The 19,929-nt window shown below is 36.0% G+C and overlaps 1 long non-coding RNA gene across 3 annotated transcripts in view; it reads right to left on the bottom strand.

Annotated features, from left to right (window-relative positions):
* LOC147835999 (uncharacterized) overlaps positions 1 to 19,929 on the bottom strand; it is a 302,043-nt gene that overhangs the window by 72,332 nt on the left and 209,782 nt on the right. The gene's annotated exons all lie outside the window — the stretch shown is intronic.

The following is a 19,929-nucleotide window of genomic DNA, read 5'->3' as shown; positions in this document are numbered from 1 at the left end:
TCAGTGGCATGCGTCGTAGTAGGAAAGTGAATTCAATGCTTTGACGATCCGAGAGCACACATGGAACTCTTTATGACAAGAGATGGTCACAGAATGTCAGTCCTGGAAAACCTGAACAAAGCCAGAGTGCTGTAAAGAAGAAGTACTTGAAGTTTGTAAAAAGTGTTTCATGCATGTGGTAAGTCGGATTAATGTTAGCTAATTTCTCCATAATGTTTTGTTTTGATGGCCTTCTTTAGGTTTATGTCTGGTATTGAGTGTTTTTGTCTAGGGATCATGAGTAGACATCGCTATATATACATGTAGGTGTAAACAAAGTCTAAAAGTTTTGAGCTAGTCCATTTGGACTCTTTCCAGAGGATAAAAATGCATTCAATTGGACTGATTTTGAACAGTTAGTCACATGGTGAAATGCATTCAAACGTCTACAAACAAAAACACTTCCTCTACATATGATTATTATGTAGCACAAAATACAGATTACGATCAAAATCCATCCATATCCTTTTCGTTCATTTGTTTTCCCACTTCCTCTTAAGTTGTGTAACATAGGTTTGTTCATTCAGTAGCACTTCAATACTTGATAAATGCTGAAATGTCATTGCAACTGCCTTCACTTCATCACTTTCTTTGTACTGTCCTTTAGGTCCCGTTTACACAGCCAGTTAAACATGACCCAATTCCAATTTTTTTGCTCATACTGTATGTGATACATTGGATCTGTTCTATGACCGTGTAAACACGGAAAAAAGCACATGTATTCGTATATTCAGAGATCAGTTTCAGGCCTCTTTCATATGTGGAAATTATTCAGATATAAATTGGATATGTGACAATGCGACTATCATGTAAACAGGCATATCGGATTTATTGAGGCATTCCGTTTTGTACATCAATAAACTTGCGACAATGTGGTACTTCTCCACGGTTTAATGACATAGAAGGAAGAGTATGTGTTGAGACGCTGCCACGGTAAACAACAACAACAACAACAGAGGGTTTGCTCATCCTAAAATTTCTGACCCACTGCTCCTCATTAAAGCCCATCACAATTTGCTCCCACCAGACTTGAGATCTATCTCGTCCCCACAAAATACTCTAAGTGGTAAAAGACACCATATATAAACCATCCCAACCTGCGATGAAAACCCTTTTGCTCCTCACCCACCTCAAATTCATTTTAAAGTTGGGCAAACTTTGCAAATTTTGCAGAACTAAAAGCAAGACAATTTCTTCCATTGTGGCTAGTGTGGTGCACATGCTAGAACTCGCCTTTATGCATGCAGTAAATTGTATGGCAAGTGTAAACACATGAATCGAACGTGTAAACAGACAAGCAAAAAAAAAAAAAATTCAGATATAGGCAACAAATCGTTATTGGGAATCAAGACCTCACAGTGTAAACGGGACCTTAGTTGAAAATATGCAGCTGAGAATGCTTAAGTTGTGTTGACACAACTTTTAAAAAGTAAAGCTTCTGTAAATTGAGAGTAAAGTAAAGCTTTATGAACTTGTGTAAACAACACAAAACATTACAGCAATGTGAAAAAGTTAAGACACACTTTTGAATTTAATGGTTTTCCATATCAAGACTTCATCAATAATAATAATAATAATAATAATAATAATAATAATAATAATAATAATAATAATAATAGCAATAATAATAATAATAATAATAATAATAATAAAAATAATAAAACTATATGGTCATTGGCAGGTCTTAAAAGTTAGAAGAAATAACCTGAACAATATCACTTGGCATCTCACACATTTGGCTAGATTAAGGTTTTAGTGCACCTGTTTATTGCATTAAAATCAGCATATACTACATATTTTAATAGGTAAGACTTTATTTTGATGGTCAATTTGAGTATTAGTAGACTATTTGCTTAATATCTGTTGATACTGCTCCTTCAACAGACATTTAACTAACTATAAGTAAGTTCGCAAGTACATGTTAACTTACACTAACCCGAACCTCAGCCTAATAGTCTACTTACAGTATAATCTAATAAGAATTAGTTGGCATATAGATGCAATGTAACGTCAATTCAACAAAAGGACCATCAAAATAAAGTTTGACCCTTTGATACAATTGCAGTTTCTGTGATTATCACTGATTATCAGTAATATCAACATGGCAAAAAAGCTGATGTTCATGGTAAAAATATTGTTTAAGTGCTCTTGCACAATTATTGATTGCACATATACAAAGAAAGTAAACTAGGAAAGTTTGGATTTGCTCTCAGAAAGGGCAGACACCCTAATGAAAACTCTGGATTAGGATAAGGGCAACAAAAAACATGACATATCTACTTAAAATACACCATAGTTATCAAGAAAACCTCTTCTATTGACTATTAATAACTTTGCAACTAAATGTCTACCAGTAGTCATCAGAATATAAGCAGATCATCTGCTTAGTATTATGATTACCAGCAATCCAACAACTGTGGATCGCTAATGAACTACAAATCGTCACGTGGACTACATATACTGTCATGCACCACTCACACACACCAGTTCCTGTTTTTTCATAATCACACACACAGAGCTGCAGTTCATCCCCATTGATGACTAGGACTATGTATATCTGTTTGTTTCCCCTTTCGTTGTCGGTTGTATTTTCGTTACTCCCATGATGGTCGTGTGTTCCTTAGTTTGTTCTAGTTTTGTTTTTGCTCTGGATTGTTAATAAATATATGTTAAATGCTGCATTTGGATCCTCACCTTGTCTTCCCATTTGCACTACAGTGCTCGTAACACTTGGTATCTGCTAGCACTTTATTTGTTTGTTCTTCAACAAATTTTCTACAGGCTACTAGTTACTACATGAATTCTTCTAATGCAGACCCTAATCTAACAGTCTGCTACTACTCTATTTATACCCCAATAAAAGCACAAAGTTATTTACAGTAAACACATTATGAAAGGGGACCATCAAAACAAAGTGTAACTATGTTTAACATTTGCTCTAAATGCTTCTGAGGTGGGAAAAAACTGTTTAACATAAAAGCATGGCAAAATAAGCTTATTAATTTCAAGGTTGGCCCGTTTAAAATCCTACTGGCATACAAAACATTTAGGTAATGCGTCATGCTGAAAATTGGACCAGACCGAGCTTGTGCAAAGCCACTATGATTAATCAAATAATTTATTCTTTTGGCAAAAAGAGTCTTCTTTCAGGGCCAACATTATTCAGTGATAAACCAGACTTGGTAATGGAGACAATATTTGCTTTGGGAAAAATCAAAGGGTCAATTTATAATATGAGCCATCAGGCTGATAATCATTATTTGCTCATTATCAGAGGCCAAACGAATGTTAATTAAAAAGAGTTGAGGCTCAGAAGTTGCTGGTCTGACCTCTCTTCACAGTAGCAGCCATATTATCATTGAAGCGGCGTCATTCTTTTAACACTTCTTGTGATCTTCACCTTTTCACTGTGGCGTCGATTCCTCCTAAGTCAAGGCCTCCCATGTCTCATCTTTTCACATTTAACATGGTTTAATGTCTACAGTAACGTTGGGGGACTAATTAATTTCTGTTTGCTTTTCTGACCTCGTTTTTTATGAGATGAGTATTTAGAGCACTGTGAATTCTCTGCAGTAAATGTGGAGAACATTTGTAGCTGCTCCATAGAGAGCAGCTCTTTGTGTTTGTGTGTGTGTGGTTGGTAGTTGGTCTGATGGGCATACAGAGTGCCACATCAGTGCCGCTTGCTCACAATTGTCAAGAACATAATCATGTTGTGCCCCTTTTATCTTTGTGGCTTTATCTGGCTCTCTATTGGCTGACGGAAGTACTGAACCCGGGCATTCTTGTGCGACTAGACTGAGTGCGAGTGTGACCGTGTGTGCGAGTGTGTCTGCGTGTGCGTGTGTGTGTAATTAAAAGCTGTCATCCAGAACCACAGTCCTCCTCTCCATTAAAACAACCCATCAGATGGCACTCGGATAAACTGCCAGGAGGGTTGGTTGTGTATGTGTGTGTGTGCGTAGATAGAGAAAATGGGTGCATGCTTAAGAGCAGAGAAGAGCATCATAAGCCTCGAAATTTGTTTTTGATTCCTCTTAACAACTTCTTTTTTTAAGTGGACATTTTTATAAACGATTCTTTTGAATCTAAGGAAAATATTTGGGAAACAGAAATTTTGTTCAATAATGATTTTAATAATACATTTAAAATACAAAATAAAAAAAAAGAGATGCTTCTTTTTTTGTGGGTGACGTTTTAATAGGTGTCGTTTTGCAGACTTTCTGACCCGCTGAATTTTTGCAATTCTCCAGCCCAGGTGGAGATTTTTTGGCCACTCAAATTATCCTCCTGACATTGCATTTGGACAAGATGAACAGACATCCTCTTCTAGAGTCATAACACCTGCTATTGACTGGATGTTAATAGTGAGCACTCTTAGAATTTTTACTATTGTTCTTCCCATTTTGTAAAACAAATTTTGCAGCAAATCACTGCTGTGTTCATTGGTCTTACTCAGTGTTTGAACTATACCATGGCCTTTGGGGAGCCAAAGTGATTCTCAAACTTTTTTTTTTTTTTGCCAAGTACAACCACAGAAATATATTTCTCTCTAAGTACCACCATTATGACCAGAAATACAGTAACAAAGTAGGCCTAATTAAGCAGCTATAGCACTGCACAGTTAAATAACGAGGCAAAATAATTTGTATTAAAAATATTTATTAATAAATATATATAAATATAAAATACTTATTATTAATATTTATATATAAATGTTGTCAGCCACTTTAAACATTAAAAATAGTTTGAACATTAACTTTACATGCAGACAAAAGAACAAAAAAATAATTAACTTTTTAAATTAAAATGTGTATTTAAAAGTTAATTAAAAATGTTCAGTTTATTCTTTTATTATTCAGTGATTCTTCGGTGTACCACTAGAAGGATCTGCTCCACAGTTTGAGAACAACTGATATAGGCTATAAAACACACATGATCCCTGTCCTTAAACAAGAACGTATAAACAAAAAATCTCTAAATATAAAACAAATATTATTATAACTGTAACTTATATTACAAAGTAGGCTTAACAATAGTTTTTAGCGAGAAAGTAAACCAAAACTATTGTGTAGTTTCCATTTACTTTCTTGCTAAAAAGCTCTTGTTTTCCCATCAACAACTTTCCTTGACCCTTGAAAATATCTTTTGAGGGATTTATTTTTACATGAACAAACAACACCGTTGTCTAATTTTACCTGCAGTGCTTCTGTGAGAGGAATACACTCATTTATATAAAATCAACAAACACAAATGTTTCACTTAACAACAAAATATATAACCTTGTCATGTCATATAGCCCATAATTTTTTTCATTAGCTCTTTAAGTTCAAGATGATGGCCCCAAGGACAGCATTTTGCTTCTTTATTTTACATAGGCCTAGAGAATGTCTTGGGATCTCACTTTTCACTCCAGTAAAACATAATCGCAAATTGGAAAATTAAAGACACACCTTTAAAAGGGGTTCCTATTTGTCAAGTTTACCTGCTTTCAGCTTAATTGTCCAACATGTTTACAGCAATGTCATGCTGTTGCCCATTAAAAAGCACATTGTATTGGCCTAAGCTAATAAAACGAAACACAACGTCACATCTGTTTCGGGAAATGAATAAGCAGTGTCTCAACATCCATATGAAAGCATCTGACTGTCAGTCTTTGACATGACTGGACTTTGCTCCTCAGCGCCCCCACACCTTGATGCTAATGACAACAATAGCATGTGTAGTACTCTTTTTTTTTTTTTAAGAGAGGCGTAAATCGCCATCATGCATGAATGAATGATATTTTTGGACTATTACACGAAATAATCCATGATCACGTCACAATACAGAAACCACCCGTCAAAATAACACATTGTCAATATTTTTTGAGACTCCCCGAAATGTCACAAATCATGTTTTCAGGGGAGCCCATGCCTTATTTAGGGGAGCCGGGATACCCTTAGCTCCCCCGTAGTTCGCACCCTGGTCTAACCGTTTGTTTATTGGCTAAGTTTAGTGACTATACCAAGAATACGATTATCATCCAGCAATGATCTGCAGTCAATCTACTGAAGCATCTCTCTACTATTTACCCAAAACTATGATGCTTCAAAAATAACATTAAGTGCTTCAAGTATTTCTTCAGAAGAGACATGATCGCTTCATCAGGCGAGCAGATTTCATTTTAGCGTTTTTCCCACTGGTGATGAGTGAACATAAATAGAAGTTCAGCAATACCTGATTGTCACACAAGCAAACATTGATGGTGTTTGCCAAAATCTAAATGCAAGAATGGAATCCATTGTTTTTTCCAAATCATACAAGAACGTTTATATTTTTGTGACCAAATCTGAATGTCATACAAAAATGTATTTGTGATGAATTTTTATACCATAAAGCCTAAATTAGATCTGTTTATCTCATAAAGCTTATAAACTGGAATTATCGGGAGCCGCTTTTTCAATATCAGGCCAAATGGTTGTCTTTGCTTAACCATTCCATCCCCTTCGTATCTGTGCTGAGTGGCCCAGATCGGGTTTCATTTTCCATGATAGAAGAGCTCTCTGGAATACAATACAAATGCGCCAATCTTTGCATTATGGACAATGATCATACAGTATATGTATTTTTTGGCACTGCTTTTTAATATTTAAAGTACCCACAAAATTAAAATAAAGTATTTAGATGTTAGTATCGGTATTATTCGTTTTTAGGATATCTATAAGCTAGTGTGCACCAAACATCACCTCATGCATCTGTACCTGACCATTCATAGAACTGCTCAGCACGATAGTGAAAAAAGCAACTTTAAAAACCTATCAAGTCTTATGGATTATTTTTGGTCTGTTCACGGTCATTTTAAAGTATCACAATTTGGGCAAATAGACTTTTAATAGAGGGAAAAAAATCTCACACATTTTATTAAAATATTTTAATTTTCCTTTGGCGGATGAACACATTTCTTTTTAGGTTTGGAAAGACATGATAGTGAGTAAATGAGGACAGAATTTTAATTATCAAGGGAACTAACACTTCAACAGAACTATTGCACAGTACAATTCATCCGATTCTGCTTCTTTGTTCAAATGAAAGCACATCTAAAGAACATTAATTTCTTGGTTTCCATCCCTAGTTAACAATGAAGAAAGTGAAAGATGTAGAGAAGAAAATGGGCAACATTACTGTATAAAAAATGTATATTTGTATGAACCTGACAATTCCTTCAACTCTTTATCATCTTAAAACTTGGTGTGAATACATGCATGAGTAAACAGCTAAAACTTCACCACTGGGCTCAAATAAGATAAATGAAATGCACTCCTCAGAAAGTGTCCTTGAGAAACATTTCTCATAATCCTCCTATCTGGTGATGTAGGTCATGAGCAGGTGGTATGTTTAGAGCGCCTAGAGAAGGATTTCCAATAATGTTGTAATTTCTTGTGCAGATGGAAGTAGTGATCCAAGTAAGTTTGGCTCAAGAAGCGATAGCGCTTGCTATTTTTTTTAAACGATGTTGAGCATTTGTTCACGACAGGAGAGCTCCCGCATGCGCTTCTCCCGCCAACGGCCTACCACAAGGGGACAAATCTTTGGAAATTAATTAGAGGCAAATCCCTTCTTGCTGTTGAAGTGTGGCATTTAAAGGCATTGTCCTTGTAGCTTGTGTAATGCCACCTTTCAACAACGGTTCTCTCATTCCCTTTTTGCTCAGTCTCTCTCTCTCTCTCTGCATTGGTTGGATAATGCCCCCTAATCCGTCCTGGCAACTCCAGCCCCTGTTTTCGAGCAGAAGTCAGCTTCTAATTGCCTGGCATTATTAGGTACTTTACTTGTAAATTTGCAGAAGAGGAACATCGCTCTTCTGCATCCAAGCAGTAAATTATCCAATTTCACCTCATCTCCGACAAATGTTAGTTTCAGACGCCCCCCACTGCACCCTCCCAATCCGTTCACACCCTCGCTACAAACGGCCTTTTAATTTCCCCCTTTCTTTCTCGTTCTCACAAGCTGATTGGTGCATTAAAAATTTAGACTACTTCTAGTTATTTATTTAAAAAATAAAAGGAATCAATACAGACAGAACTGATGGTAAATATTCTATGACAACAGAAGTATTGCATTTAACCTCTCAATAGGGCAGTCTGAGTGAGAGAGGACATCAATAATGCAGGATCACGGGATATATTACAACCAATGTCCATTATTAGATTCGCTTTAAATATGAGGCAACTTCAGACCATAAACAGTGGGAGTTTATGCTGCATTAACCGCAAAACAAAAAAAACATTAGTGGAGTCAAAACATAAAGAATGCCCCTGAAATATTTATGGAGACCAAAGCATTTTCCTTCCACAAGAACTGCCTGAATGCGAGCACGGTTGATCACTCGTGTTTACTTCGTTCTCTGTCTCATGCATCTCACTGAGGGTCATTTGGTACATTTTCATACCCCATTATGCATATCTTAATATGTTCAAAAAATGCAATTAGAAACAACAACATCAGCAAATGTTAGTTTTTGTATATTGCTACTGCTATAATTGCATAAAAATAAAAAGAAAGAACAGGTGAAAATATTATGTTTACCTTTTCTTAATTTGGGGAACATTGACTCAATGGTTACCACTGTTGCCTAACAGCAAGAAGGTCGCTGGTTCGAGTCCTGGCTGGGCCAGTTGACATTTCTATGTTGAGTTTGCATGTTCTTCCCGTGTTCGACTGGGTTTCCTCTGGGTGCTCCATTTCCCCCACAGTCCAAAGAACTGTGCTATAGGTGAATTGAATGAACTAAATTGGCTGTAGTTTATAAGTCATCGCCTTAGAATTATAAGGTTCTATCTGACATTTTTGTCAAAATTGAATTATTGATATTATTATTAGATGACAACTTATGTACATTATGGGATGTTTTTTTATAAGTTGTTTGCAATGTATAACTTTTTATTAAAAAAACAAATGTTACACACATACTGTTTGCTATGAAATGCTCAAAATCATTCAGAACGCAGATAGAACCTTATAATTCTAAGGTGATGAAGTGCATGCATGAATGAGTGTGTATAAGTGTTTCCCAATACTGGGTTGCGGATTGAGGGGCATCCGCTGCGAAAAAAAACAAACATATGCTGGAATAGTTGGCGGTTCATTCTGCAGTAGCGACCTCTGAAATAGGCACTAAGCTGAAGGAAAATGATTGAATGAATGAATTTTCTTAATTTCCCCCTTCAAATAAATGCTTACCATTTCTAATTCATTTTCTAATGACAATTTCCATTATGAAAAAGGGGTGCAAAGCAACTGCAACAATGAGTAATTAAAGACATGAATAATTAAAGACAATATAAGATGATGTGGTATTTTAAAGAGCTTAAGTAAAAAAAATAAATTATGTATCACTTTTAACAAATAAGAGGCAGAAAATTTAAAGTGAACGCAATATTTAAAATAACCAATCACTATAATGCCCAATTTAAGAAAACTAGGTATAATTTACTATCACTAATTTTTAGAACAGACCAATTTTGTGATGTTTCTAGTTCTGATTTTTTCATGAGCAAAATTATAAGTTGTTACAAACATTTTACATGTATTATTTATTAATTAAACAATACAACATTTCAATGAACCAAGAATAAAAGTTAAAGTCATTTTAAATATTAATAGTTAGACATTAGAGCAGAACAAACAAAGTAAACCACACAATATGGGAAATTGTTAATTAACCAATACTTTTTTTCATTACGTGGAAAATATTATATTTCTATTTTCTTAATTTTCCCCTTCAAATAAATACTTATTATTTCTATTTCATTTTCTAATTGCAATTTCAATTATGAACAAAGGGGTGCAAAGCAACTGCAACATTGAGTAATTAAAGATGTTAATAATTAAAGACAATATAAGATGATGTACTATTTTAAAGGGTTTAAGTAAAATAGAAATAAAAATATTAATAATGAATCACCTTTAACAAATAAGTGACAGAAAAATTCAAGGTGAAGGCAACATTCGAAATGACCAACCACTATAATTCACAATTTATGTAAACTGGGTATAATTTACTACTAGGCATGGGCCAGTATAAGATTGGGAAGTATGATAACCTTGGATAAAAATATCATGGTTCCACGGTAACAAGATATTGTGATTGCTGCTTTAAAATATGTTCTTTTTAAATATCTAAGTAAAAAACAGCAACCCTCCCATTGAACACAATATATTTTATTTTAAGAAATATTTAAAATACAAACTACAAAATATGGGAAATTGTTAATTAACTAATACATTTTTTCCTTGAAAAATATTATATTTTCTTAATTTCCCCCCTAAAATAAATACTTATCATTTCTAATTGCAATTTCAATTATGAAAAAAGGGGTGGAAAGCAACTGCATCAATGAGCAATTAAAGACATGAATAATTAAAGACAATATAAGATGATGTGGTATTTTAAAGCGTTTAAGTAAAATGAATAAATTATTAATCACTTTTAACAAATAAGTGGCAGAAAAATTAAAGGTAAAGACAACATTCAAAATGACCAAACACAATAATGCCCTATATAAGAAAACTGGGTATGATTTACAACTAGACAGTATAAGATATTAGTAAAAGATTGTGACAGTATGATAGCCTTGGATAAAAATATCACGGTTTAACGGTAACACGGTATTGTGATCACTGCTTTAAAACATGTTCTTTTTGTCTGGTAAAATACAGCAACTTTTCCTCCTATTAAACACAACATATTTTATCTTAAGAAACATTTCAAATATTTTGGAACAGTAGTTTTTGATGTGGAGGGTCAGTTGGAAGGCCAGTTCTCTTTAAAAAAAAATCATTAAAAAAAAAAAAACTGTACAGTACATATACTGTAGGAATGGTATAACAGAAAATTCTGGTGGTTTTAAAACCGTGAAATTTCCAAACCGTGTTAAATATTGAAATTAGTTATTGTCTCATGTCTATTTTTTATCACCAATTATCAGAAGACACCAGTTTTACCACATTTTACATATTTTATTTATTTATTTATTATAAAATGTATAGTTTCAAACAACAAAAAGTCACTTTAAACTATGTATTAATCAAACAGTAGAGCCGAACAAACTAAGTAAACCACAAAATGTAACTCTTAATTAACCAATACTTTGTTTTACAGTGCACTACTTTATCTCAAAAGGTACTGCATTACAGAAAAAACAAATAAAGCCACAAATAAATCCAATTGTCCCCAGATGAAACTTAACCCAATACATAACAAAATGAAAGCAACAACAATGGACATCCACCCCCGACTCCACTTGTATTCATCTCCCTCCTTCTGCCCTCACACACAATAAGGCCGACACGCAGCATTGCACGTTGCAAGGCATCTCTGTCAGAAAAGTCCAAATCGCAATGTTTCATCAGCCTATGTCTCTCTCCGCTCCCTCCATAACTAAGCGAGCCGGCCTGCCATGTTGGCTCACAGTTCTGTGTCTGAGAGATAAATGAAATGCAGATGATTGAAAAATGATATGATACACAAAAGCAAGTGTCATGTGGCTTTTGCATCCTGCTTGCTCACTGGCTTGTCGTGTGGCTTGCCTTGGGCGGGACGAGTGGCCGACCGAAGCTACACAGATGCTCGTTAGCTTTACATGTGTTTCGCTGACAGCCAGTGTCTGACTGACGAGAGGGAAAGGCAACGGGGTCTTGTAACATCTTCTAACATCCAGAGCTCTTCCTGAGAAGAGGGGGAAAGACTGTCTCTTTCTATCCTTGCAAAATTGTGTGTGTGTGTGTGTGCCAAACAGGGACCTGTACTGTGAAGCTGGATTAGCCGGTTAGACAGTTAAGTTTTAGATTAGTTTGCACCAATTCTGGGTTTTAGGTACCATGAAGGTAGTTCAGTTGCCATGTACTGAAAGAAATGCTGGGTTTCACACAAACATCCACACAAACATTCACACACACACTCGTACACTACGGACAATTTAGCCTACCCAGTTCACCTGTACTGCATGTCTTTGGACTGTGGGGGAAACCGGAGCACCCGGAGGAAACCCAGCAAAGGCAGGGAGAACATGCAAACTCCACACAGAAACGCCAACTGAGCCGAGGTTTGAACCAGCGACCTTCTTGCTGTGAGGCGACAGCACTATCCACTGCGCCACTGCCTCGACAAAAACTAATTCTGTTATCCTGGTAATCCCAAGTTTGTTCGGCTACCATCATGGTACAGGCCCCGATTGACAAACCCTCATCACAGACTACTTCAAACAAACCAGATCTGCATATGTGGTCAGTGAGCTGTTTACACTAACAGAAACCATTGGGGTGGCCATTGACAAAGGGGAAAGACTAGGGCGCTGATGCTTTACTCTACCATAAATGAGTGCATCTTAGTATTTGAAGATGGAAACAGAACAGAGTGAAGCATCAGTGAGATCAAAGAAAGGCTTCTGCCTTGTTTCTTTTTTAGTAAAAGCTTTTCATTTTCATAAATTGGGAATATATGAAGGAAATGTTTTTCTTGTCATCATTAGAGAAGAGATGGTTTTCTATATCTCAGGGTTATATCATTCAAGATTTCTGCCGATGAGTGCTCTGGCAAATTTACACACTTCTGCTATGCATTCTTCATATTTTCTGTCATTTGTTTGAGCGTGAGAATAGCTACACTTGAACCCTGCTGAGGATATGGATAAAATGATTGACTTAACCTCCAAAACAAACCTGACTTTCGCTCTTCTCATAGAACATAAAAGGGGAGTTTTTGATCTTGGACACTCATATAATGAAAGTAAATGAGAGGTTGAGAAATAAAATGAATAAAGAACAGGAAAGTAAAGAATCAGTGTAGTCAGTACTTCTTGTTCAGACTTTAGTTTATCATGGTCTTATAAAATATCTTGTGGTCAAACCTTTGTGACTGGTCAGTGTGCTGAACTATGTTTCATATTAAAATGATTCAGGACAATTAGTTGAACTTAACCAAAGTGATTTATTTAAAAGATTTGACAAAAAAAAAAAAATATATATATATACCTATATATATATATCCTATATATATATACTTTATTTTGATGGTCCGTTTGTTGAATTTAAGATACATTGCATTTACATACCAACTAATTCTCATTAGACTATAAACAGACTGTTAGGTTGGGGTTAGTGTTAGTGTAAGCTGACATGTACTTGTAAAGTTTATTATAGTCAGTCTAAAGTCTGTTGAAGGAGCAGAATCAACATATATTAAGCAGACAGTCTATTAATACTAAAATGAACCATCAAATAAAGTGTTACCAAATATCAGATCATCAGACATTAGTGGTTATGTTTTTGTGGCAGTCATTAGTTAGGATCTGCCATTAACATGTGTTAGTTATTGTTATAATATATATATATATATATATATATATATATATATATATATATATATATATATATATATATATATATATATATATATATATATATATATATATATATATATATATATATATATATATATATATATATATATATATATTCACAAAGACCAGTGTGGTTCACTTGATTCTCCCCACTTATCACAATAAACAATTATTAAAATTTAAGATGGTTTCAAAGTATGTCACATTATGTACAGAATGTCACTTTTTTCACAAAAAAATTCAGTTTCTTTGTTTACTTGCACTTTTGCCATAATTTCAAACGTTTCAGGACACCAAAATCTTGTTTCTGTGTAAATTCTAAGGGATGTTTAAGTAGTAAGACCATTTTGAGTATGTTGTGCTTTTTGTGATACAAGACTTATTTTGAAGGATGTCTGCTTGAAGTTATCCTAAGTCAGTTGTCTTAGGAAATGTTGTCAGGATAGATGTTTGTGTCATCATCATTCTAATGTTATTTTGGTAACACTTCACAATACTGTACAAGAATAATGATGTGTTAATATGTAAATTAAACATTACTTTATTATGAAATAATGATGAATTAAGGTGTGCACTAACCATGCGTAAATAAGTAAGAGTTAATGGTGAAGTGCACCTTCAAGTAAAGTCATTACATAATTATACATTAACAGCTTATGAGTTTATGTTAGTAACATTTAGCTAAAACTTAAATGTTAATACATTAATTAAGAACATGAACCAACAAGTTATTAAGGTAACCATCATTCACAAATAAACTCTAGTGACTTGGTTAAAAATTAGTTCATGATTAGCGCGTGCCTTAATTCATCATTAATTCATAATAAAGTAATAGTTAGTTGACATATTAATCATTATTCATGTACTGTTATTGTGAAGTGTTACCATTATTTTTTAGTAATGTAGTATAGTAATATAGTATAGTAATGCTGCACACTCTTCAACTGTAGATGTAAATGTGATAACTGTATATACATAAAATAAATCACAAGCATGATTTTTTAGTTTTTATGTTTGTATTATTGTTGACTTGGTAAATCTTGTAAGTACAAATACATTATGTAACAGGTGCTAGCTGGAAATGCTCTGCAGGCAAGTATTATGTTGATTAATCCAGCTGTTTACATATTTTAGTAACAGTTCATATGGATTCTGAAACCTTAAAATGTCACTTAATTTTAATAGTGTGTTTTTTTATATTTTACTTTATTTAAAACACTAATTTGGGTGTTTTATTTACCAATTATTCATCAGTATCAAAATCAGTTTTATTGCCAAGTGTGCTTCACACACACAAGGAATTTGTTTTGGCTACAGAAGCTTCCAGTGTACATAAAGTGACAAGTGCTAACACAAAATAAATATGAAAAAAAAATATTCTAATATTATTCTTTATTATAATTAATTATTAATCTATTATTGTTATTATTCTATCAGGCTATGTGAGTGTGTGTTAACTATGGGCCAAAATGCATGAAAAGGTTTTTTGCCTGGTGGCTCGGTGGTCAGCACTGTGGCCTCAAAGCAAGAAGGTCGCTGGTTCGAGTCCCGGCTGGACCATATGGCATTTCAGCGTGGAGTTCACATGGGTTTCCTCCGGGTGCTCTGGTTTTTCCTCATGGTCCAAAGACATGCACTTTAATTGAATTGGGTAAACTAAATTGGCTGTAGTATTTGAGTGTCTGTGTGTGAATATGATGTTTATGGAAATTTCTTAGTACCGGCTTACTGCTGAAAAGGCATCCGCTTCATAAAACATATGCTGGAATAGTTGGTGGTTCATTCTGCTGTGGCGACCCCCGATAGATAAGGGACTAAACTGAAGGAAAATGAATGAATGGATGAAGTTTTCAGCCTTTGCTGGGAATGCAGAGAAACAAAATGTCCATGGTTTGACTAAAAGGCAGGAAAAAATTGGGACATGACTATAATTTGAGTAAAAGGGAGGGAACTAATTAATAAAATGTTCATAAATTATTAAGTCACACAAACTAATTCTTAATTGGTTTCCACACATCTTTCTTTTCTCTTTTACAGTTGGAAATGGCCAACTGTAGTAAGTAAATAATAACAACATTTCTTATTTGCAAATTATTGATCCTTCCATCAAAATAAAAGCAAAATATGAATTGTGTAACATTCAACTGTACATGTTACTTAAAGGGATAGTACACACAAAAATTAAATCTTATTTACTCATCCTTCCCTTGTTCAAAACCTATTTGAGTTCTGCTGAACACATAAGAAGATATTTTGAAGGACCCTGGTGGATAGAACCTGAATACTGAATATAAAAAAATACTTTAATTGCTTTTCTATATATCAAACAAACTTTTAAACTGTTAATCATTTTCAAAGATGTAAATCAGACAGGGTTATCCTTTCAGTAGTGCTCAGCACCGATTACTGTCAGACTTTTGAAATCATTAATCACTTTAATTAACATTCGAATAATTGCATATTGCACAATAGTCACCACAATATCAAACTTTAGCACATATTTTCACGTTTTGAGATCATTCTTAGGATAAATTGTTTAATAACTATGATACAGCTTTTGATCCAAATCCTCAAAATTACCAGAATAGCATCTTTTTACTGACCCTTTAATAATAGGAGGTATCATGCAAACAAAAATAACATAAGCTCATTCTGAAAACGTAGCCCTATATACATTTCAGGAGATCGCAAATTATGTAGCCAGAAGTACGTACGGCTGCATTTCGTCTTTTAAACAAACGCAACGGTGTGGTAGGACGCAGTTCCTTTTCGTGTGCCGGCAGACTTGAGATGCAGAGAAGAGTTGAACACAACGACAGGGTTTGAGTCTGAAGAATGGTTCCAGAAAGCAGGTAGGACAAATACAAAAGCCCAAAAAAAATTCAAATAAACAAATAAATAACAGGGTGAGAATGTGGTAAAATCTGAAAACGTGGTAACAATTAGGCGAGGGCTTTTCTTTTTCTGCATTGCTTTTCAAAACTGTTACCTGGGTTTAGGGAAGTGCGGGCGGATCAGTCTGTGCTTTTGAAAACACTATTGGTTGGGTTTAGGGAAGGAGGAGGGTGGGTCAGTCGATAGTTCAGACAGTCAGTCACTCAGTCTGCCAGTCAGTAAGTTGAAGCAAGCCTCTGGTGGATTTAGAACAGCAGGCACGAATGGCACTTGTGAGAGAAATTTGACATCTGTAAAATTTTACACAGTGGCAGGTTTGCGAAAACAAAAAATGCAAAAAAAGTAGCTCATGGGACATATTTGGCACTCTCCAGAAATGTATATAGCAGTTTGTTTTCAAAATGAGCCTGGGTTGCTTAAAAACAAATGGATAAAGTGTCTTGTCAGTGTAGTGGTACCTTCATGGATCAGATTTGTAGCTTTGATGAAGGTACATTTTGGTTTTCCATGGTACAAATTATGTCCTTAAAGGTACAAACTGCAATAGTACATATTTGTTCTTTGTCTTAAGGTAGCTTGTACTCTGCAACTCTCACATGGTCGCCCACTGAAGCTAAGCAGGGCTGCGCCCGGTCAGTACCTGGATGGGAGACCACTTGGGAAAGCTGGGTTGCTGCCGGAAGTGGTGTTAGTGAGGCCAGCAGGGGGCGCCCAACCTGCGGTCTGTGTGGGTCCTAATGCCCCAGTATAGTGACGGGGACTCTATACTGCTCAGTGAGCGCCGTCTTTCGGATGAGACGTTAAACCGAGGTCCCGACTCTCTGTGGTCGTTAAAAATCCCAGGATGTCCTTCGAAAAAGAGTAGGGGTTTAACCCCGGCATCCTGGCCAAATCTGCCCACTGGCCTCTGTCCATCATGGCCTCCTAACCCTCCCCATATCATGATTGGCATATCATCACTCTGTCTCCTCTCCACCAATCAGCTGGTGTGTGGTGTGCGGTCTGGCGCAAAATGGCTGCCGGCGCGTCATCCAGGTGGATGCTGCACACTGGTGGTGGATGAGGAGATTCCCCCCCATTGTGTAAAGCGCTTTGAGTGCCCAGAAAAGCGCTATATAAATGTAACGAATTATTATTATTATTATTATTACAATTCTGTTTAATAAAAAGGTACTGCCCCAGGGACAAGGGTTTGTACCTTCTTTGGTACAACATTGTACTGTTTTTTTCTGAGAGTGTAGTTACTTCCAAACATGTTGCTACATTTTGATAATTCCTAAAAGTTAGGTGAGTTACAGATGCCTGTGTTTTCTATTAGTATAACAAAAGAAAGATTTTCCCTGTTACTGTAAAAGCTGAACTTTGTAAAAGTGTTTACAATGACCCCTGACCCGACAGGAATTAGCAGAAGTAGCTAATGAACACGCGGCTCCTCTCCTGTCCTCTTTGTTAGCACTCTGAAGCGGCAACCTAGAGAACAGCACTCAAGCCAGAGCCGTGACATGTAAAAGCTCTTTACGTAAAACATCAGAAATGCTCTGGCTGGAGCAAAAAAATACTCTTCTAAATACATAAATGAATAAATAAATAAAACCAAGAGTGGGCCCATTTCTCATCTTTCGTGGCGGCTCAGATGCAGACTGGCAGTAAGAGTATAAAAGCGGGTGTCAGGGGGGGTGGAGGGTGATGTGTTTGTATGCTGAAATGTTTACTCTAATGGAGGCCGTAATGAGTGCATACAGCGTGGCGCTCTGGCTCCGATAGGGGGCTGCGTGCCAGCAGGGCTTTAAAGGAAGGGCCCGGAGCCTTGGGCACTTGGCACAGCAGCTCTTCCCGCAATCTCCCAGCGCAGAGAACGGTGAGAACCTGCAGATAACAAGCCATGAAATCTGCCATCGCATGCCTTTGATTACTCATCCACAATTTACTGTTTTTAACCCCCCAACCTCAGATGCAGTAAATAAACATGATGTGCCTTTTCAGAATCTTTTACCTCCCTTTCAGCTCCGTCTCATTTATCAGCAATGCCTGTCGAAATAAAACCGTTCCAACAATGTTCTCTAATCATTCCCTCAGCGCAATCCCTGAGAATGAAAAAAAAAAAAGGGGGGGGGGGGGGATTCCCACATTAGATCATTGGTTATCTAATTGTCTGGCCATTTCCTGAAATGAATTAAAAGCCTTTCTGTTGTATACTTGCAGCCAGCATTGTCTCTGCGCGCACATGTGCATTTACGAGGGTTTATTTAAATGAAAAGTGAGCGAGCGAGAGAGAGAGAGAGTTCAATTTGAATCACGCAGAGGCAGTCAGTGGCTTCTTGGATTGCCGGCCACTGATGAAATAGCACTTGCTGTCTTGTTGTTATTTAAAAGCAGTTGTAATCCATCTGAAAGGGGCTGTGATATAATCCATTTAATTTCTCCGCCCTCACTGCAATAATACCGAAGGGGTGGGGGGAATCTATGGAGGCTATGTAGCCTGGTGATTTAGTAATTATCTTTATTTCACCCTGGCGCAGATTAATTGGAGCCTTATCTGCTCCGAGTGGCAGGTCACTTATACCTCGACGCTCCACAATACGCTTTATCTTAATCATCACCCTCCGCTACCTTTAACCGTGGCCCGTACGAACCCAGAAAGATTATTTCGCATCAGAACCACCGACACAAACAGCATGCTTGTTATTGTGCGATTAATTGGTTCCCTGAGATAAAATTTACGGTGGGTTGAGTGTGTAAAAATTTGTGCAAGAAGCCGTTTCTTGCCGTTTGCTCGCCTGAAACAGACAAGGCTGTTAAAATGTGAAAGGAAATCAGGGGAAAGATTATCGTGATGTGTGAAATGGGAAAAGACATTTGAAAATGCCACTTAGCAGGAGAATGCCAACACCCTTCACAAGTTTTCTTTTTGTCGCTCTCTGCTGAAGAAGATGCTGGGAAGAACTCAAACACTATAGCTTTGCTCCAGAATCTATAGTAAAATGTCTCATTGTCTTCATAAGCTGCCTTAAATCGTCTTCTTAAAAGGGGTGGTCCATCAAGATATACTATTTTAAACTTCAGTTGATGTGTAATGTAGCTGTGTGAACATACACAATATCTCTGAATGTAATGCACTCAAAGTTCAATGGAAAGGGTTTGGTTTTTAGTTAGCTTCGCAAATTCTACAACGAATAAAGTTTGGGGACTACAAAAAAAAAAAAAAAACAACCGGGTTAATGAGATCATAGACGTTTCAGGTTTCGCGCATTCACAATGCGCATACACCCTGCACAGCATTTAAAAAAAAAACAGCAAGCAATAAAGGGAATGTTAATTTACCTATGATTTACATAATTACTCAATTATCATTGTATAGTTAACATTGTATTTTATAACTTTTTGGTTTTGGTCAAAAAATGAACAGCATAATGGGGTTAGACAACCCATTTTTTCCAACAACACACAAATCTCTCTTACAAATGAGCACTGGTTACTGTATATGATCGCCAGACCTATGGTTTGTGTGCAATATTGGCAGTTAAAATGTACAAATTTTACTATTTACCCCACCTGCAGGGCAAGTTATAACAGATAGAGGGTTAGTTGTAACAAGTGCTTTTAGTAAGTAAAC

Source organism: Danio rerio, chromosome 7, assembly GCF_052040795.2.
Source record: "Danio rerio strain M-AB ecotype USA chromosome 7, GRCz13ab, whole genome shotgun sequence".
Taxonomy (NCBI): domain Eukaryota; kingdom Metazoa; phylum Chordata; class Actinopteri; order Cypriniformes; family Danionidae; genus Danio; species Danio rerio.
The sequence above is the reverse complement of the archived record's forward strand: the minus strand, read 5'-3'. Positions and strand labels throughout refer to the sequence as shown.